A 23122-nucleotide genomic window follows, 5' to 3' on the forward strand; every position below is an offset into this window, starting at 1 on the left:
GGAGTGAAGAAGTCACTCCCCTGCATTCACAGGCACCTCAACACCGCTGACTGGTCTGCTGATCCCAAGCTCCTACAGACCCCAAATGTTCCAGAAACACATGAGGTACGTTTCTATGACCCTTGATGCCCGAGCTGCCCTCTCACTGTGTTTGAGGCCAGTATCCATTGTGGGGGTTGCAATACCTGAACCCCTGTGCACCGCGTTCATTTGCAAGTGCATGTGCTTGTTGGGATTTCTTAAACAAGTGCATTGGGCTCAGGGTAGCCCCAACCTCTGGTCCCATTTTCTACCAAGATCTTCAATCTCCTCGCATCAAGTACTCCGTCGCCTGTTGTTTGGTGAAACTGCTTGAGGTACTCTCGCAACTCCTGTGCCTCTGGCCTGTGATTCCATTTGAGTGTCAACTCTGCTTTTCTTGGGTTCCCCTGGTTGCTCCAGGCCTGCCCTGACTCCCCTTGCTGTGGCGAGTCTCCTGGACCTTGCGAGTCCAAACGGTACACTTTCTTGACTTTTTGTGTGGGTTGCTGTTGCCAAGGCTTGTTGGTACTCCCACTGGACACCGCCCCCTCAGCACTCAATATCCTTTGTGGGACAACTTGCATTCAGCTCCTGGTCATCTTCAACATCGCCTGGTCCCTGCAGCTGCAGAGTCAAGAGCACCGACATTGGTGGGCATTCGTCTACCGAGCCCATGGTCACTCCTAAGTGACCCAGACTCTGTCCCCTCTGCTTTCAGGTACTCTTCATCCAGAATCCATGCTTGGATTCCAACGGACATTCTTCTTCCTTCCAGCAGCAGCACTTTCTCGAAGTCCTCCATTGGGTTCGACTGCGGTTTCCGACGCCACTTCATCCCTATGCACCCGGCTTCCCTGGGATAGGTAACTTGGGTACTTCGGGTTCCACGGGTGGGGTGGCTCTACAACCTTCTGTTTTAGACTGGGTTTCTTTGAAGTCCACTGAGAAGGGTCCTTAATCTCTAAAACTTCAACTGCAACTTTCCCATAAGTTGTACAGAACACACGGTCGTGTTCCCACACTGCACCTGTCCTCCGTGGATTCCCTACTCACTCACCTTGGGTGGTTCTTTGGGGTCATAGCGATTCTACATCCTCTCGAAATCGTCCTGACTCAAGTCGTGGTTCTCATACCACTTACTTAGTATATGGTTTGGTCCCCCCCTGGGGCCCACTGTGTATTAGTGCTATTTACTGTCATTTCTGTGCTTAAGTATTGTGTGCTCTGTGATTATCTGCGTGCAGAAGATACTGTGTCATACTAGATAGTGTAATATTAATAAATACATATTTTTATAACTACTATGGAGCAGATTTACAAGCCCCTTGCTCCACTTTTGCGTCACTTTTCCCATGTTAAAAGTGACACAAAAGTGGTGCAAAGGGCTTGTAATTCTGCCCCTATATGTTTGTAGAATCATTTGGCCATTTTTTGCAACAGCCATATATAATATTTGGCAAGCGATATCGATTTCAAAGCAAGTAAAATGTCCCCTGCGGCTGACAGTTTTAGTCTTTGTGTAGGTAGGCAATCGCTGCCCCGTGGGTAGCCACCGTAGATGATTCAAAGTGCAGACTCTCATGGTATCTATTTCTGCAAAAAGTCACACCGCTCCTGTTAACTGCCGACTTATCTTTGCAGTTCCATTGTGCCAGTTTCCCATATCAGCTTCCTTAAGCATGCCCAATGTTTAGACCCATCAACTGTCCTCCAGCTGTCAAGCCAGTCCCATGTTTCATCAAGGGTCAAAAAAATACCAAGTTCAGCCGCAACTCGTAGTTTGGCAGGAAAGATCATTGAGTATTTGAATTTGTGATCTCTTGGAGCTCTATTAACCTTAAGAAAGCTGCAGCACATTCTTTGGTGATGTTGGCATTTTCATAGATAAGCAGTGGGGCTCCTCGGGCCATCTGTAGTATGACATTGTGGTCTCTGTTGTTGAACTTTCAGTCTATGATTGGGTGAGGTGATGTTCCCAGCTCTGGCTGGGTGCCAAGGACTCAATGGGCATGTTCCACCCTGAATAATTTGGGAAGGCCTCTGGGCTGCAACATTTTCAGTATAAGGTACTTGACAAAGAAATCTACCGCCGGTCCCTTCGAACACTCAGGCACCCCAATTATACAAATATTGTTGCGCCTTGAGCAGCCGTCATAGTCCTCTGGTCAAGCCTCCAGGACTTTGGTGGTTGTACGCAGCTCATCCACCCTGTGCATTAAGAGCCACATTGTCTACCTTGATGGCCGCAGCGGAGTCCTCCACTTCCTTTACAAGAGTTCCCATGTTATGCAGGTCTGCTCTCACTAGCGTACCTTCTGTGTGACTGAGTCGATTCTGCCCTCCTGAGAGGTGTGCACACTCTAAATTGCTGCCATCATATGACGCTGGAGTCCGTGTGCACGGATTCCCCACCACTGCAGGCACCTCCTTGGGGAGCATGCATTTGTCAAGCTTAGTCTGATGCGCTCCTCTTGCTCCTCTTGCTCCTCTGCCTCCTGTCATCTTCCGTTGGGTGCTCTGTGATTTCTTCCCTCTGACTGCACTAAGGTCAGATGCTGGGGGAAGAGGAAAAAAAGGTCCACTGCAGGAGTCACCGCTGCCTGCCCAAGGGAAATAGCTATGCACCCCGTGGCCTGTCGGTTTCCCACTGTTCGCCCTTTGACCCCTCCCCGACTTTGATGCAAAGGGTCCGAGTTTGCAGTGGGGGTAGTGCTCTGTCGTCCAGGGCCATCCTAAGTAGGGCAGAGTCAAGGTCTCATAGTTCAGGGGAGCGCCCCAGGGAAGGCTAGCAAGTAGTTACATGGGTTATGGTCTCCAAATGGTTGTCAGAGCGCCGACTAGGGAGAATGGTTCCAATGCAGGGCTGCAGATTCAGGACTCCCATTGCGCTCAACTCTCTCAGTGGAAACACTCCTGAATCCTGGAGATGGTGGATAATAGCATAGCATCCCCAACGGGACTCAGAGGGTCTCTCAGGAGCTCCACACAGAGAGCCCAGTGGGGTGCCCCAACCCGATCTGTGTGGAGGGTCCTTCCTGCCCGCCCTTCCTCATCTGCAGGGTCAGCTCTCTTGGCTGCATTAGATTAAGCTGTACAGCAGCTCCCACTGCTGTGGGTTCTTGCTCCCTCAGGCCCCTAACCTCTAGCTCCACACGTGCTTTTTGGCTACAACTTCTCTCCCAGGGCCTCAATCGGCCTTGGAGTCAATGCATCTCCCTGACTGCAGGCGGATCATTGAAGATCACAGGGGCTGCCAACCGTGGCTGCCGCTGCACAACTGCCCACAGTGCCAAAATCGTATCTGCTCCTGGAGCGGGTTGCTCAGGCTCGGAGGTGGCCCCCCCGAGCCTCACCTCTCTGCCACCAATGTCTCCAGGGGCACCCTTACTCCCTTCACATATCAAAGTGGCTCCGGGAGAAGATCACCGGCTCCAACGCCACAGAGTAGCTTCATCAGGAGTCTCCGACTTATATTTCAACCTCGCCCTCTAACTGATTGCTTTGAGTACAGTTCTCTCCATCACGCAAGGCCAGGGCCCTGCCATGCCATACAGGTCTCACCTTGATCTGCGCCCTGGGTCTACTCAGAGAGAAAATGGTCAGTCCATTGGTATACCCTGTGGCACACTGCTTGCAAATCTTAAATCTACTCACCCCAGAGGATGGATATTTGAGCGAATTGTTAGGGGATTGTGCCAATGGATGGCAGGAGCTGCTCTAGTAAGCACCAATCTTACTCGGAGGTTGGTCACATCCCCCTCAAAGTAATTACTTGAATTGTCTGACACATCTGACACTGAAAAGAAGCACTTCACAACCTCAGTGTCTGAGCAGGCCTTGGCAGTGATTACCCCCTCCTTCATTTAATTTTCCTTCACAGGTTTACCCTGGCGGGAAACCCCATGGCCAGAGATGCCCTCCTGTCCATGGCGATCCACCTTCCCTTGTTCTTTATCTGCCAATTGTTTGCCCTGCCATAGTAATGCAGTGTCAGGTTCCAAATGTTGTAGAGTTAGGAATGTGCTAATTAAACTCCTGGCCTGGGCCGCATACTTTCCTTCACAGTCAATGGACCTCCGAGTGAGTTTTTCTTCAGCAGGTGCTTCTATGCCTCTCTCCACTCCTCCTTTGGACTTGAGGGCTTCCCCCCTGCGGTCCAATCCACTACCACATACAATGCAGACCTCCTCTCTGATGGACGGGAACCTGCGAACCCCCCCACACCCCCCAGCGCCTTGAGACCCTTACGGTTGAGTAGTCGGGCTTAACAAACACCTGATTTGATTTGATGCAGCCTTAGCGCCATCACTAACCCGCTTTCCCATGTTTGTAAGGAGAAGGGACTTCTCTTAAGATATTTCATGAGGGCAAGCAAAATCTCCAATTTTTAGCACTCCGTCTCGTTGGCCAACGAGGACCCAGTAGTAGACAGTGCCTGCAGTGACTATTCCAGAGCCCATTCCTCTTCTTGGTGGTCCTTGGGTACAGGGTCCTGTGCTTCTTTCTAAATTGTTGGGGTACGTTCGTTTTGGGGTTTATGCACAGCTTGCCCCTGCTCCTGTGCCACTTTCTTTAACAGGTCTGTAATGGTTAATTTAGCTCCAGCAGAGCCAGCTGCAGAGGTGGCAAATGCACCTGCCTGGTCACTTGCCTTGTCTATGACTGCTGTTTTCATTGCTGCAGAGACTGCCTGTTCCAGTAGCTCTGACTTTGAGCTGTCTGGGAAATAGCTGCAGGTGCCTCCAGAAAAACTCCCATGCCCTGTACCACCTGCCAGACTGAGAGTCTTCATGGCACTCATGTTCTTTGGGGCCATTATCCAATTGGATCACGTCCACCCGCTTCTCTTCGAGTTGCTGCCATTCCGGCTCCTACCGCCATCAACCACGCGTAGTAGACACCGGACATTGCTGACAAATGGATGCACTAAAGTGATTCTGCTTGCTTCCTTAATCCAGCAGGCCAACCTCGATGTGTAGCTGCCATTCCCTCAACCCATCTCCGTACAGTAAATTTAATCGGGAGCTCCCTGTTTGATTAGTAACTTCCAGGCTGACTCCAGTGTGGAAAGAAGGGCTCACGTTCTGCTGTTTCACACAGCTACTATCTCGCCTCTCTAACCAGAGTGGATATAATATCCTCAAGATTGGGGAGTGGAAATTTTTCTACCACAACCTCTCGGTTGAATAACCTAAAATCAACACATAGTCTAATTTCCCCATTAGCCTTCTTAGCCACAGAATTAGGAGCTAGCAATTCAGTGTCCTCGACGGGTTCAATAACTCCCATATCCATACATTTTCTCCATTGCTTATCTACCTCTTCATGCAAGCTCAATGAAATATGTCTCACCTTAGCTACAACTGGGACAGCTCCTCTCTTCCACTTTAAATGATGTTTGTAATCCCTCGTGCAACCCAACTCTTTAGCAAACAACTTCAGATAATCAGACACAACGTCTGTAATCTGGGGGTCCACCAGCTGGATCTGAATTTAAAGGTTAGCAGTTGGGTTCAAGGTAACCCCAGCAAATGCTGATGTGGCCAGCTTAACAACTCATCACCATTGGTTGAGACGTAGATTTTCCTGACCATATATTTACTTCCCAAGTCAAAACTAGCATCAAAATAACCCATCATCTATGTTGGTTGCCCACCATATCCACATTGCAAACATACATAGTACGCAACGTATTAGTTTTCTCAAAATACATTTCCTACTGTCTTTTTAAAATAATCATCTGATGTGAGCAAGAATCAAATCTCATGAGTAAATTACCCCATCAAGTTTGATTATATTGATAGAATGATCATAGTAATGATCTTCAATCTGAAAGCCTAACTCACGAGAAAACTCTTTTATCTCTTGCTTTTGTTTTTTTTGTGCTTTTTTCTGTTACCATTTGAAAAAAATGACCTTTTTCCCACAGCCATTAAAATATGCGTTCAAACCAGGACAACCACTAGCATTAGCGTTATGAACACTTCTGTCTCATCTTATACATTGTCCTGAAGACCTATATGAACTATCCTTCACAGTTTTTTTGCGTATTACTTCACTCACAACCTTATGCACATTCTCAGGTTGAATAACATATTTCTCTTTTGACTGCTTAACTCAAAGACACATTTAAGCATATGTTCCACACATTCTGCTACCATATTTATCTACTCCAGGGGTGGCTTGATTTTTTGCAACAATTCCTCTCTTATCTTATCCCTCCTACATCTTAATGCAAATTGATTTCTAGTCCTTTCATCAATTGTAGCCCAAAACTTACATGTAGCTGCCAACTTCCTGAGATAAGTGACATACTTCTCTACTGTCTCAACTTTACCTTGTTCTTTTTGCCCACTATGATATTGTTTTATTATGGCTCTAACACTTGGAAGATAATGGTGATCAGGTTTTACCCCAAAAAATCTCATATTCATTCTAGCCTCTTCATTCTTCAGCTCCCAATTCAGGTAATCTTTCTTAAACCTCTTGCTCTTCTCCACTGCAATGCACCAATAAGGAATATCTGCATTCAGCACTCAACTTTGATCCACAAACCTTTGTGTAATGTCCAAACATTTTCTTACACTTGCTCCATCTTATAAGTGGCTCACTAGGGCTACACAAAACGAATGGTGAAGGAGTTACCTTCTGCATATTTACCCCTTATCTTAAATGGATAATTTGTTAGATTATGATAGATCATATGACCTTGAATAACAGAACCTCAATGTCTAAACAATGGAATACAAACCATATATTAAATCCTTTGTGACATGCAAAGCTAAGATTCCAAAACAGGATGCTTGTCATTGACAGAAAGTAGACTCTTGAAGTTGTGCTTGTCACTGTTCGTAACAATCTTAAAAAACTGTGACTATTCTAGTTTTAACTCTGAGACTCCTCCAGCAGCCCTGCCAAGCACCATGCATCAAGCATTAGACTAACGCATTTTTATGTGGTGGTCCGCATCACTGCATTAAAATGCATTATCACGCATTTTTTAGCGCCTTGACAATCTGCGCATTCTGAGAGTGGGTGAACTAAGCAGGAAGTGACCGCTGCAGTTGTCGCACTGCATAGCAGCTCTGTGTTCCGACTCGTCACTGCTACCTGCAAGAACTCTGATAGTGCAGTGACTGAGACCGAGTGTCGTCTTTGCTAGGGATCTTGCTGTGGTGGGGCAGGGCTCAGCTGACTGCATTAGCAGCAGCTGAGACTCTTCTGGCCTCGCTGCCTGAACTTTTATAAGAATGACTGTCATGTGGCCGGCTTGCAGAGCTCCATGCTTATCTGGGGGGTGGCACTTGAGTGTTGCTGTATTCCAGCACCTTGAACTGGCACAGCACCCAGTCAGTGTCCTCTTTGTTTCGGCAGCTTGGGATTGGCCCCACTGGATGCGCCTCTCTCTCTGAGGCTTTCATAGGTCGGTCCATGGATCCCGTCGGGTGTCATGTGGACACACTGTGTGTTTAAAGCGTCGACAATGACTTACGGAGGAGCCGTGTCCAGTAAGCACATGCTGTAGCATGCCCACTGGCTGAGCACCCAGGAATTTATTGCTGTTCAGCTGTGCACCCTGCCGCGCCCTGAGGAGGAAGCCGATGTTTGAGAATCGACCACCTGCTCACCTCCTCCTGATCTTGACATGTGCTGCTGCTGTGCCCTGCCCAAGCAGAGCCCGACTAGTGTCTGGGCCTCGTCATGCCGGTGTGAGTCTCACAGTGAGAGGAGGCAGGTGGCACAGGCTGAGGCAGTTAAGCATGGCTCGCTCTCTGACACTCAAGAAGACTATACAGGCTAGTGATCATCGCCACACCAGCAGCTCCTCTCACAGCATCATATCAGATCATTCTGGCTCTCATAGACTCAGGTAAGTCACAAATTATTTTAATAACCCGCTGCTGACATTTAAAATGTTTGTTATGAAAATGGGTTGGGGCAACCTCCAGCAGGGCATAGCGCTATGCAAATGGCCACACTTTTGCTTTGTGCACTGGCAAAGTAAGATTAGGTCCTCAAAGGAAACTCCTGCAGTCTGGTGCATGGGCCTGATCAGACCGTGCTGAGTCAGAGTGCGCTTGGAGAACAACCCAGGATATTATAAGCCTGGAGTAATTTCTGGTGTTGTGTCTCCACTGTTGATGTTAAGATCATGCTCCTAATGCACTTGAGGAATCTTACAAAAAAGGTTGTTCCAGGCGTTTCATTGTGGCAGCAAAAAAATGGCCTTAGCTGTGTTTCTACATAATGCAGAGTGAAAAGTTGTCTGGCAGCTGGGCTGGGGCCTCTCACATGCTGTTTGGTAAAGTCGGGTCCTACAGTGTCCTTGCATTTCTGGTTGGTGCCTTGCAGCAGTTTCAAAATCTTCTTAGACTGTCTTGTTGCTCAAATAGGTGTCATTTCTGAAATGTATATGTTTCCCTTGTCTTTATTGCTTGATTTTGCTTCTGAGAAAGTGTCACTCTTAGTTGTTGAATGTCACTCATATTTACACTGAAATTATGAAAATGTCACACATAAGCATTCTGAAACCTTGCAGCTATGCTCAAGTGATACACGTCACCTCACATAGTTTTATTCCTTCTTAAACAGAGACAAGTTTAAATAGATATGCCTATCACCACTTGTGTAGGCTGAGTGCTGTTGTTTTCCCCCACTCGGACCACTGATTCAACACTGAAGATCTTCCCTCGCATGTGAATGCAGTCAACACATTTCCTGCCAATGTCTATGGAAATGAGCCGAAGGTCTCAAAATGGCTGTCACTAAATGTCTGATTTCATCAGGAAATTGGGGCTTGTTTCCCCACTTCCCTCCATGTCAGTTTTTAAGGGTTGTGAGCTTGTTTTCAGAAATCCTGCTCCACGACCAATGCAGGCCTCACTCTTGGCATTCGGACATGATGATGCCCAAATAAATGCTCATCGCAGATCTCCTTCTCTCTGACTAAATCAGGACACAAGTTCTCTGGCTAAATTTCACAGGAAATACTGCACCCCGTCCAACTTGATCATGAAACGCTCCTCACCAACAGAGCACACCCTCCATGTTGAGGTGACCCTTCCACATCCAGTGGGCTCCTCATTGCCATTGTAAAGAGGTTGTTGCACACAAAGAACACCAAGACCACATAAGTGGATAAGGAGTCTTTACTGGAAACACCTCAGCCACCAACCGCTCAGAGAGCAACTGGAATAATCCCCTCAACATTCCATTCCACCCATGCATTCCACACTAGAATGCACTCACATTGGTTGACTTGTAAACATCGCACCCATTATCTGCACTTTTTAAATTCGGTAGCAGTTACTAAAATGTAATGCAAAATAAGAGGCAGAAAAATAAAGAGGGCAGGGCCCTGAAGCTCACAGCTGTCCTATGACTAGATGTGTTTATAAATTGATTCATTTATTTAACAACTTTTTATAGCGCAACTGCAACAAGTAGTTGTCGAGCAATTTATATTAAACAAGAACAATTTCATTAGATATTTAAATAATAGATAGTGGAAGTTTATGGTGGGTAAATCAGAGGAATAAGTTAGTCTAGTTGTAAGTGGAAGAGATGTGTTTCCAATCTTTTTTACAAGGTTATGTGGGTGGGTGGAGTTGTTAGCTGAAAATGCATGGAGTTCCTTAAATTGGGTGCCACTCTATTGAAAAGTTGCTTTTTCGCTTGAGATGTTTTGAGTTTGAGATTTTCCACCTGTAGTAAGAGCTGGCTTTCTGGCAGAGTTAATAGGTAGTTTGGTGTACTATTTTGAGTATATGTTGCTTAGCTGCATTGTTGTGAATGTAATGTTAGCGATTATCGAATACCGCTAGCTACATTACTTTTAATTCGTTTGGCCGAAAATCGAGATGTAATCCCGATGTTTAATGTTCTTTTAATTCTGACTAAAGTAGGGTTAATTGGAAATAAATAATTATTTTTAAAACTGTGGGAAATAGGTCCACAAAACATAGGGGCATATTATCAAGCACGGCGTTCCAATTATCGACGCTTTAGCGGCAGAAATCTGCCGCTAAAGCAGCGATAATGGGCTTGATAATATGCCGCAGAGAATTGCCATAGAAGCCCATGTTGACACCAGAACATGGGCTTCTATGGGAATTCTCTAGGGCATATTATCAAGACCATTATCGCCGCTTTAGCGGCCGTTTTCTGCCGCTAAAGCGGCGATAATTTTAACGCTGTTTCTTGATAATATGCCCCATAATAGTGCCTCATGTGCCAAAGACATTTCTGAACATTAACTCAAGTTTACAGCTGAAAATATCTTATTAACATTTTCCAGGATTTCATAAAAAGTACTCCTGACAGGCATAAAATCTACAGCTGCGGAAATCCCTAATGGTTTTACCACACAACCGGTGGAAAATGGATCACCTCCAGATTTCCTCGGGTTGTAGGGGAAGGTTGTCCATGTAAAGAAAAAAAAACGTTCATTTGCCCAGTACGGTCCATTATCCTGTGCTCAAATCCACACTATGCAAATTTCCGCAAAGGAAGAACATTTTAAATTGACAGTCCCTATAGGATGACTGGGACCTGCACGTATAAGTGCATTTAGGTAGAGATGTGACTCTCGTTCATTCATTTAAGTTTTTTCCTGAATCGAGAACACACACCACCAGTTACAAAAAAGTGTTAATAAGCACACTGGGGCAGATTTATGACGACTGGCGCATCCCTGCATATCAGCAGGGATGCGCCAGTTATTATGCGCCACAGCTGCGCCACCATGGATGCGCCGCATTTATAATGCGGCGCACCATGGGGCAAAAACGGCACAGATGCGTGACGCATCTGTGCCGAAAAGTGGCGCATTGCTGGAGTTGCGTCGCAAGCGCGACGCAGCTCCAGCAATGATCTGGGGGGCCCTATCTGTACAATGCTGCGTCAATCCTTACGCCTGCTTCAAGCAGGCGCAGGGTTTTGACGCAGCATGGGCCTAAAAGTGACTGAGTGAAATCTTGTAGATTTCACTCAGCCACTTTTAGGAGGCGTTCCTGCGCAGGAACGCCCCCACCTGCCCTGGAACGCCTACATGTGGCGCAGGGCTTTACAACGTGACGCATCTGGGAGATGCGTCACGTTTGTAAATACCCCGCACCATGGCGCAGGATTTGCGCCGCTGCTGCGTCACAAAAGTGACGCAACGGCGGCGTAAATGAGGCGCAAGTCAAACATAAATCTGCCCCACTGTAACTAGCTCTGCTCATTTCCATATCCGTCGTGATTGCCGTGGAGAAGCCCACACTTTAGTCCGATCTCGTCCCGCCTGCTCTTCAGACGCTCTCTGAAACCTGCCGGCGAATCACGAGAAACACTCGATGTTCCAACCTGATGCAAGAACAATTTCATTTTATGATCATTATCGCGGAATGTTTCATCTTCCGGCGCTCCGAGAGGCTAAGGACGGAGATTTGGCCGAGCGGTGTAATGGTAATTTGATGGGTGCGTTTCTCAGTTGGCCGGGGGTGATTGATTGGCGTCGCCGGCTCCCACACTTTATGGCGGGAGCCTTGAGATTATAACTCCGGGCTTTCTCACACATTTCCACATAAAGGCCTCACACTGCTGATCTGCGCGCGCTGAATGGACACAGCAGGTTTTGAAGCACAGGCAGTTTGAGTTCATCTGTCTCAAGATAATATCTTTTTTGCTTCGGAGTTAGAGAGTGGAACCACTAGATATGTCTGTATGCTTGATGCCTAATCTGTAGCTGAAACAAAATTGTGCGAGCCATAGACTAATAGATGTTGTGGAAATTCGACAGGTACTTCTTATTACAAAAAATCTTCGAAAAACTAAGGGGCATATCAGCAACAGACGGCGATAAATATCGCAAAGCGCGCGTAACGCTTTTATATTTATCGCTGTCTATCACTGGAATTTATCCATCGGTTTGCGTGTTATTAACAACGCATTACTCCAGGGCGATAATATTCCAGCGATATCCAGGGAAATAACCAATGCAAAATATGCTTTAAGCATGCTTTAAAAGCAATAGTTTTTGCATTGTTAATTTAGGTATTAGGGGAAAACATGAATGTATATATACTAGATTAAAATTAGTTTGTTTTAGTGCACTGCTCCTTCTCACAAGGAGGAAGTATGCATGAATCATATGTAAAGATACACAGGAAACGTTAGAGTATCAAATCCACCACCTCAAAAGTAGAACTTATCATTAAATTGCTCTGCGTCCTTCCTATCTATATCCTAAGATCACCAATCAGGAAGAGAAGAACGCAGAGGAATCACGGGAGGATAATTTACTAGACATATTCCCCATGCCTGCTGATGAGGCTGGTGGTGCAGCTTGAGTTACACCAGGAAATGGAGCAGCGCTTTCATGACCACTGGCAAATGGAGAACAAGGAGGTAACCCACAAGTGAGTGCTTGTTTCTTCCTTGGTTAAGATACAAGCTCTTATAAGTGCAGTGAGCTCTGCAACGGGGGCAGATTTGACTGAGGGTAGGTTACAGCTTTCTACAACAATATATACAGTGCAAACAGCGTACCCATCAGCTTAAGAACCATCATCATCCCTGAGACAGGATCCGACTACAAGATATGGTAATTCTTAATCATGTAAAGGCACATCTGTTAAATACAAACTTGTGCAGTCATGTGGTTCTCCCTCCTCACTAGTAGGCAGCATTAAAGTAGGGTTCAATGTAGGACAAGGGACCAAGGTAATATGAGAAGCAAATAACAACATTTCATAACATGGCAAACTAGCAGTGGATAATTGTTGGGTGTTCATGGTGAAGAGAAGTGAAATCAGAGCACAAAGGGAAACATCCATTAGTGGACAACTTAACATAATGGGGCAGATTTACAACAAAGTAACGCAGCACGGTTCAGCAAGTCATTTTGCTGCACCGTGCTGCTTTAGTTTGGAAAGCACAAAGATGTGACATATTTTCAAGAATATGTCGCATCTCTGTGCTTCCCCTGCGCCGGTGCAGGCACCCTTGCACCATGGTGCAAGGATGCCTGCGTCGTGGGGAGATTGTTTTTGGTCAGGAAAGGACACCTTCCTGCACAAAAACAATCACAGGAGGCTTTTTCCTCTTTCAATGCATGCTGTAGAATGCAGCACGCATTGAAAGAGGAAAAAACTTGGAGAAATGAAAAAAAATCTCCTCGTTGCGCCTCGCTATGCCACCTCTAGGGTGGCGTAGCCTTCACACGCATCTCCAGATTTAGGATTTCTCGTAAATCTGGAGCTGTGTCTTGTTCCATTGGTGTTGTGTGGCATCTACAAATAGTCAACATGTCTGGGAGAAGCGTCAAGTTTACAAGCTCAGACAACACACGGAAAAGTTTGCATCAAGTCTGGGTCACCAGAGGCCACACAGACACCAAAGCAGCCATAAAGGCAACAAAGGAAACTTGAACAGCACGCCTTGCAGCCTCACCAGTGTCCATTACATCGGACAGCCCCAGCCAAAGCCTGCTGTATTGTGTTCACCTGGCACATATTGTGAGAAGTTGGCCTGGTATATGCTGTCCACTAGTTATAGTGGGTACCTTGCACCAGTCCAAACTACCCCTTATTGATGATAAGATAAAGACAACCTTATTTGAAAGCTATCCTGGTGGTAGCTATGGAGAGCAGCCTTCAGGCTAAGTCTTGAAGGAGTGTAAAGCAGCTTGTTTTACCAGACTATAATCTCTTGAATGACCAAATGAAAGGAAAACCACACCAGGTATATATATAAAATATGTTTGTATTACTAAACGCACCCTACTAGTCTCTTTATGAGGCTAGAGGTCAAAGCACATATGTTACAGTTAAGATATCACAGTAAATTAGCACAATATACGATAGGCCATGGGGCGAACCAAACCATATATTAAGAAAGTGGTATAAGAACCACGACTTGACTAGACACAAGGCCTAGAGCCTGTAGAATCGCTGAGACCCCATGGAACCACCCAAGGTAGTGACACAGGAGACCCACGGGGGCCGTGTGCAGTGTGAGAACACAGCCGCGAACTCCCGTTAGCTTCTATGGGGAAAGTCGCGGTTAGAATTTTAAAGTTTAAGGACACTTAGGAGTGGACTAGGAAAAACCCTTTTGGACTTAGATGGTTCTAGGGCCAACACCCACGGGAGCACCGGAGTACTCATGTTACCTCACCCAGGGAAGCCGGGTGCATAGGTGTCCAATGGTGTCGGGTCGCGTCGTCGTTTTCAATGGCAGGAGACTGAAAAGTGCTGATGCCGGGAAGAGGAGAAGTGTCCGAAGAGATCCAAGCCTGGATCGAAGATGTGAAGAACCTGAAAGTAGAGGGGACAGAGTCTGGTTCACTTGCCAGTGACCAGGGGCACGATAGATGAATGCCCACCGAAGTCGGGTGCTTCAGGTGCAAAGAGGGGAAGCTTGACTCTTCAGCCACGAGGACCAGGAGGCGTCGAGGACAACCAGGAGCTGGACTTGAGCTGTCCCACAAAGGATGTCGAGTGCTGCAGTGTCAGTGCCTGGATTGGACACAACAAGCCTTGGCAACATCACCCACACAGGAAAAGAAAAGATGCTTCGGTGCGGACCAGCAAGGTGCTGGGGACTCCCCAAGCGATGGAGAGTCAGGGCACATCTGGAGCAACCAGGGAAGCCCAATTGAAGTAAGAGTTGCCTTCACAGGGACCCACCAGTCAATGGACCAGGGATCGCAGAGGAGCCTAAAGCGAAAACACAAAGAGCGGGCTCACGGAACACTCGTGGAGTGTAGACCAGCAATCTTTGGTGTAAAAGGTGCTCGAATCTGGGCTACAAGTAACCCAATGCACAGCCTCAAAGGACGTCGAGAAGCTGATGCACTTGCAAATGTGCACGGTGTCCAGGGGTTCCGGCTCCACGGCACCCACGAGAGCTACGGGTCTCAGCTTTACTGGGGACTTGGGTCAGCCTCTGGGAAGTCTGGGAACACACCTCCTGTGTTGCAATTAGGCCTGGGCGAAAATTTCGTTCAGTTCGTGGAAATTGCGATAATTTGACATTTTCGCGTTCCGCGGAAAGCGCGAAAATGTCAAAATTTCCGTATTCCGCAGCTTAGCGATAATTTGGTTCTTGCTTGCGCTGTAAAATAATACATTCTCGCGCGCGTGCGATCGCCTTACCTGAATCCCTGCGTTCGCCGACAAGTTTTCTTGATCCGGTCGCGTTCTCCATGAGATGTTGTATTGTTTTTAGCCATTTGCGCTGTCTCGCGACAGTTCGCTCCCGCAATGACGTCATGCGTCGCGCGATCACATCTTTCTTGTCGCGATCATGCACCGCGAGACAACTGAAAACAAGATGGCCGCGCCCGCGAGCAACCACATGGGTAAGTTGGCGAGCCGCAACCATGCAGAAAATCTCGCGAACATGCGGGAAAAAAACTTCCGCATCTTTGCGATATTTCCACGTGTTTGCGATAATTTTTAACATTTTCACGTTAATTTGAAAGTGGATTTCGCAAATTCTGTCCACCCCTATTTGCAATGTCTTCAGCATCCGGCGGGAGCTTTGGAGATGCAGACCGGACAGATGCCTCTTTGGTGCCTGCCAAGCAGGGGACTAACTCCTTTACTCCAAGGGAGTTTCTTCAGTCATCTAGTCATGTAGATCGTCAAAGTTCCGGGATTTCTGTAGTAGAGTTTCGTCCAGATGTAATCTAAAGTCCTGTAGTCAGGGGTTCCTTCTTTATACCCAAGGAAGGGGTTGGACTAAATCTGGGCACCCACCTATGGGAGAGTTTGGAAAGAGGGGTGGCTACACCTATTTCCTTTGTCCAGTTTCGCACCAGAGCAGGGGCCGGTAGCCCCAGCAACCAGTTTGAGGTGGACTATGCACAGGGACACCAAATGTGCCCCCAGTGCAGACTTCGAAGCACTCCTGGAGTGCTCCTACCCAGCCCTAATCCACTAAGGCCTGTCTGGGAGGTGGTAACACCTCCCTGTGACAGGAAGCCTATTGTCCAGGCCTCCCCTGCCGGAGTTTTGGTCAGCAGCAGGAGACCAGACCCGTGTCTGTGGCTGGCAGCATCAATTTTGTGATGCCAGGTCTCTGTTAGCTGGTACCGCCGGGTATACCGGTGCTGTCATGTCTCTCCCTCTAGAAGGGTGGATTTATACTCCCACACCAGTTACTGGTGTGGGGGTATGGTTCCAAGGTGTTTGACACCAAACACAACATGTTTCCGTGCAGCCATCCCAAAGTTAGCATTTACCACAAGGTTATAATGCACTTAAGAGTATATGGTCAGGCTGCATCACAGACAACCCCGGAGAATAGATTCCGAAGGCTGCAGAGGGGCTCTGCTCATGCATGGGCACCCTCTCATATAAAACCAAGCACCCTGCCTTCAGGATTGATAAGGCCTGCCATAGGGGTGACTGATAGGTTTATATGTGCAGTGATAGGGTAAGATATAGTGAACCTATATCTCAGTAAGGGGTGCATGCACCACCTCACTCAGGCTGCAGTAGCAGACCTGCGGTGTCATTCTGGAGGGCTTCTCGGGGGTGTCATACTATATGCTGCAGCCCCTGATAGGCCTCTGGGGTACCTATGCCCTGGGTACATAGTATACCATATATTAGGGACTTATAAGGGCACCCCAGAATCCAATCTGGAGTGTACCTAAGATACATGGAATCAATTTGTAAGAGAAAGCAGATAGACTGGGGACCTGAATAGCAGTTTCCCAGCCAAACTAAGTAAAAAACACCATGCAGTCAGATTCCACCTTCCTACACATATCAACAAAAACTGCGCCTTCAAGGGAAGTAAGCCTTATTATTTTAGACTTTCTACATGTCATTTCTAATATGAATGCTGCGCAGATTGAGATGTTTAAGGACATTTGGAGTTACACTCTGGGACATGGTGTGTTTTGCCTACAACAAGTATTGGCAGCAATTCATTCTCAACAGCAAATCAGTTTGTCCCTTTTGATTTGGTCTTGGCAGTGTTTGATTGCAGGTAAACGGAGTGCACTGTCTGCACAGACTGTTTTGCTTCACCAATTTATGGTACATTCACAGCAAGCTTGTCTACCATGTCTACATTACAGCAAAATTTGACAACCTTCATTGTCATCTGGATGTGTGTGCTAGAGCAGTCTCCACCTGGTGAGTTGTAGAGAGAAATTTTGGTTTGCAGCGTGTCTTCCCAAAAACAGGTTTTGTGTCTACATGTTGATTTTTTATCTCCACTGGAGTGGAAATCGCTACACACTGGGTCTTCTGCCCAATTGTCTCACCTGTGTACTGGCAGGTAAAACAGTTATGCTACGTTAAAGTTTGGCACATCATCCTGTGTGGAGTGTTCATGACGGTGTTTGTTTGGCATTACTTGTCAACATGGTGTGTTTTCGGTACACGGAGCGGGACATTGCTGGTGAGACATTTTTCATCTATTATTTTTGTTTTTCACTTAAGGACCCTATGGGACTTGTCCCTTTTTGGCTAAAGTTCCCTAAACTTTTTGCTTTTCCCCTAGACCTTTTTTCTGACTTAGATGCTTTGACACTTTGCCACTGCTAAACAGTGTCAAAGTGCAAGTGCAAGTGCTCCCTGTGTACATTTTAATGGTAATTGGTTGTCCATAATTGGTATGATATGTTACTAGTGATGTCCCTAGTAAAATGCAATATGTGTGCCAGGGCTAGTAATGCAAATGCTACTTGTGGGCCTGCAGCACTAATTGTGCCACCCACTCAAGTAGCCTTAAAAAGGGAACTCAGGCCTGCCATTGCAGGGCATGTGCGCAGTTTGTGAAACTGCCATGTTGTTCAATCAAGTGCACTCACTTGCCAGACCTTACCCTTCCCTTTCTGTGCACCTAAGACACCCCTAGGGTAGGTCTAGGGTTCCCCCTGGACAGGGTGTAGTACATGTGAAAGGTAGGACATGTACTAAGGCCTGTGTCATGTCCTGACAGTGAAATAATCCCTATTTCGTTTTTACTGTTGAACAGCCATCTTGCCCATTAGAATAGAATGGGAAGGCTGTGTAATATGTTTCTCAGCCTACCTTCCCAAAGGCTTAAGATGGAAAGGTGAAGTTTAGTATGCCTGAACTCACCCTGCAATAACATATCTTTTTATGAAGATGGTTTTTGCATTATGTGTGTGTAAGCCACTCTTTCAGAACTTTTTGTACTTTAAACATTTCTGTGTGTCTCTGCCTGGTTGTGGATTGACTGGCTGGATTTGAAAGGAATAGGATCTGGGGAATGTCTTGACCCAGGGGAGGAGGTGAGACAGCAACAGGCTGACCTGCATATGGAGTGTAGGGGGAGGAGAAGCCCCTAGCGGTGAAAAGGCCTGGGCTGGTGCTATAAAACAATTGTCCCATCTCCTGCAGAGTGATTGAGAGTCCAGACCCCCACTAATCAAAGGAAGAAGGTGTCACTGGTAGGGAGGCACCCAGAACCGGTTTGAGCAGGGGTCAGTGCCCCTGTAACACAAAGACTTCAAAGCCATTGAGGGGTATAACTATGCGAGCTGAAGCACCTGAACTTTGGAGAATAGCTTGATCAAGTGTGAACAAGACTGGAGCCACTTCGTGGTCAAGTGGACCTTTGCCAAGGAAGAAACAACTGAATAGACTGATGGATAGGACTGCTCTTGCTGTGTGATCTGGGGCTGGCCTGCAGTTTGCTGTTTCAACCAAGGAAAGGCTAAAGGGATTTAGCTGTGTGCTGTGTCCCCCTGCTTGAAGGACTTTGCTGTGTGCTGTGTCCTGAAGTAACTATCCCCAAGGCCCTGAGGTGAGCTGGCTCCCTGTTGGAAACACAGGAACATAAAAGTTTCCAGAGAAGACTCTCAGATACGCTGTGTGCATGTGCTCTGTCTAGCCTGAGACCTTCGCAAGTTGTGCCCTGTGATCTTGGGCACCTGGAGTTCCAAACGAGACTCAGCGATGCAGTGTGCATGTCTTTGATGCAACCTGAGTCCTTCGAGAGGATCGTCCTGTGAACGTGTGCACCGGGAAGCCAAGTAAGTCACAGTGACGCAGTGTGCATGTGCTTGGTGCAGGCTAGGAATTTCGCATGGATTGGCCCGTGATCCTGCACACCAGAAGGGCAAGTGTGTCTCAGCGACGCTGTGTGCATGTGCTGTTTGCAGCCTGAGACCCTCGCCAGAGGTGGGGCACCCGAAGATCAAGTGTGTCTCGAGCGACGCCTTGTGCATGTGCTCTCTACAGCCTGAGAACTGCGCAAGTTTTGCCCTGTGATCAGGGGTGCCACAAGATAAAGTGTGTCTCCGCCACGCGAAGTGTGTGTGCTTTCTACGGCCGGAGACCTGCGCATGTTGTGCCCTGTGATCATGGGCACCAGAAGATCAGGTGTGTCTCAGCGACGCTGCGTGCGTGTGTCATATGCAGCCTGAGACCCTCGTGAGAAGTTGTCTGGTTATCGTGCACCCAGAGACCAGTGAGTCTCATTGACTCTAGGCGCGGGTGTAGTGTCCAGCCTGGGATCTTCCCATCGCCCGGAAATACAGAGAGATTGCATTGGAGGCCCAAGTCGCTGGAGGAGGAGAGGAGAGTGGGTTTGCGCCCCCCAGATAACGTGTGTCGACTCCTGGGGCGGGGTGGGGCATGGGTTCGGAAGGAGACGCTCTTGGCCTCTTTCTCTGTCCTGCAGCGCGAGCCTCTGCTTTGGCTCGGATCGCGGCCCTTGTGCGAAGGAAGTAGCAGCGCCAGGGCCGGAGTGCGAAGCTGCATTTACTGTGTTATATCTTACCAGAGCGGGGGGGGGGGCAACTGTGGCCAGAGACTAGCCGCAACGCAGCATGAGTGGCAGAGAGACTGCCAGAAGCGGTGCTGGAGTAATTGTCATATTGCATTATTCATGCATAACGGAGTATCTGATTATTGTATGACGCATTGCCTTATTTCTGCACAATGAACTGTCTGTTTGTCGTATTGCCCATTGCATTAGTTTTGCATACAAACTGCCTGATAGGTGTGTTACGCATTGCACTAGGTTTGCATAACAAACTGCCTGATAGATGTGTTACGCCTTGTCTTAGTCCTGCACCACAAACTGCCGTATTGTCATATTACACATTGCATTAGTGTTGCATACCGAACTGCCTGATATATGTGTTCTTCATTGCATTAGTTTCACATAACGAACTGCCTAATAACTGTGTTACATGTTGCATTACTTTTTCCTAACAGAGTATCTGAAGGGGACCGTACGCATTGCATTACGGGGGCATAACAGTTTACAACGTTGTTGCATGACAGACTGCATTACAGTAACAGTACCAATAGCCAGATAGCCATGTTACGATCTGCATTATTCATATGTTGTGAAATACCTGACTGTTGCATAACGAACTGCATATTACGACATTAGGATTACGTAGGATTGTTTAGTTTAGCTCAATAGTAATAGGCCAGGGGGAGCTTTACCCCGACGCATATTTTGGTTTAGTATTGTGTGGTCGCATCGTATATATTTTTATAAACATATACTTGTTTTTCTATGAAACTCGTCTGGAGTCTATTTGTGGCATCATAATTAGGTTGCTGTGAGCATAATTGCAAATACTTTACACATTGGCCTTGAAGATAAGCCTGGCTGCTCGTCTCAAGCTACCAAGGGGGTGGAGCAGGGGCTATCTCTAGAGGCGACCTGTATTTACTAACGTTGGGGGCTCATGGGTCCCTGTTTGGCCTCAGGTACTTACCTCAGCCAACCAGGTATCCGGGGATTCTAACAGACCCCTTTCAACATTGCCAGTTAAACTGCTTCTTTGTAGTTTGAAAACGCTGGCGCGAGTTGCGTGTAGCGCGCACACCCTTACCGTCATCTTGTTGACGCATAGAGTCTTTGCATGAAGTCTTCGTCACTATGGATCCCGGATAGCTGCTGTTGGACGCTTGGCAGCATTGACGTGGCGTGAGCCACCCGGGGCACGTCAGTACCGCGTGCCACCATTTTGTGTTTCCTTTGCATCACAGTTTAGTTGAAGTTGAAGCTGACCAGAAACATCTTTGTGTGGAGATCAGCTTCATTGCTTTTCTTCTTAAATTGTCTATTGGAGCTGCGAGAAATTCCAGGTACTTTCTCCTTTTTAATTCTTTGTGCATGTACATGGAAGTACTCAGTGCACAGTTGTGGAGCAGCTACTAGTTCACCGTGGGGACACAAGCAATGCGACATAAGAGGATGCCAGCTTTTGAATATTGCTATTGTTTGAAGCAATATGCAATCAACATGCAGCACTCTTTTTAATGACTTCCATTGTTCTTCCTGGAAATTTCAGGTATCGTGTGGGCTGAAGCAACCGCCTATTTTATTTTCGAGACATTTAGTGCAAGAGACTGCTGTACTTTTGCTACACACAGTGTGTGGTGCATCTGCCATCTACTGGTAGCACCTAAAATTATGCAGTGTAATGTGGGTAAAGCTACTGTGTTTGGAGCAGATTCGTTGTTCAATTGTATCTAACTATTCCCTATTGTTATATGTTATCTGGGTGTTACAAGCCTTACATGAGGGTTAACTTACAGGGTTTTGTTCCCCTTTTTACACATAGAATGGATTTTTAGTTCCATTTGTTGCAAGGTTTTTTGTTCCTTGTGTGCGGCAGCCACCATGTGCTGCACGTTCGTTTTTGTTGTAATGGATGTTTTTCACTACCTTTCTATGGGGTTTTTCTCCTTTTGGTCCCTTATTTAGGGGCAGGAATTTGGGTTTCAGTTCCTTTTTTCCACATTTTTACATGGTCTTTCTCCTTACATGGGGAGTACACGTATTCTGTTTGTATTTTCTTTTCTTTACTAAAGGAGGATGATGGGTATTTTGCATGTATCTTTCCTCCTTGTGTGGTTCTTTTCCCCCTCGTGATGTGGTTTCTACAGTTCATCCCTGGGTTATGGCCCATTGACTTCTGTTGTACTTAGTTGTCTATAGTTTTTAAAGTTTAGTTTCATTATTCTTCTATTTTATAGGAAGGAGATAATGTAGTATCTTCATGTTGTGTTATTATGTTCTATGTTATCTTGTTCCTAGCTGCTCAGCCAGTGTGAGTGTTCTGTGTGGAATGTTGGTGTGTGGGCCATGAGTGGAATGCCTGAGTGACTGGTGTGAGTGGTGACAGTTGGTGGATGGGCTGATCAGCTAGCAGGTTGCTCCTGGTGGGGCTGCTGTACAGGATCTATGCTACATGTTATCTACTTAAATAAACCTACTTCTAATAAAACTAATACAACTATTTAATACAGTATTTAATACAACTATAATATAAATATTTAATAAAACTACTTCTAATAAAACTACATCTACCAGCGTGGACTACGTTACTACAAAATGATTACAGGCCGAACCATGATGGTGCCGTCCAGGCCTCCTGTCTCACCAGCAAAGCTAGACCTACAACCAAATGATAACACAGAGCTGCAGTATTGTAGAAAGCGTATACAATGTCTTTACAGTTTTCATTCTCAGGTTTAAGGTGCCTTACCAGAATGCCTGACCAAAGCTTGCCACTCGCATCAGCTTGGTGATCTGGTAAATGTCTGTGTGTATTGAAGGGAAACAGATCTCTCCAGTCCAGCTGATGCAATCCATATTATGGAATGCTCATCTTGAACACTACTGTTAAATGCCGTCAGCTGGGGAATTGGATCCATACATCTCACTGCAAGCCATTTAGTCCTCCAAGGAGCAGCTGTGGTCATGTGATCGAATGGCCTCAGAAACACCTGTGGATAGCTTCTCTGCTACCACCTCTTCTGCAACCAGTAGACTGAGACCTGGGAACTTCAGTGCCAGCTTTGTCATGTCAGAATGGTGTCCCTACAGACTCTCATCATTACAGTCTCCACCCTTGGTAAGCAGCCTTCTTCCCCCGGACGCTGGATCCCATTGTGACTTTAACCTGCTGTATTTGATGCTGCTCCTGCTCTGAGCATGTGGCTAGTGGTGGGATACATTCTTGTGGCAGAGTGGGCAGTTTTTCCTAGACTTAGCTGGTCTAGGACTCCCCTGGTACATAACTGCTGCTCTGCTTGCAACCTAAAGTCTTACATGCTGCTTTTGGAAAAATACAAGCAAACAATTATATTTTCCTCCT

This window comes from Triturus cristatus, chromosome 7 (genome assembly GCF_964204655.1).
Source record: "Triturus cristatus chromosome 7, aTriCri1.1, whole genome shotgun sequence".
Taxonomy (NCBI): domain Eukaryota; kingdom Metazoa; phylum Chordata; class Amphibia; order Caudata; family Salamandridae; genus Triturus; species Triturus cristatus.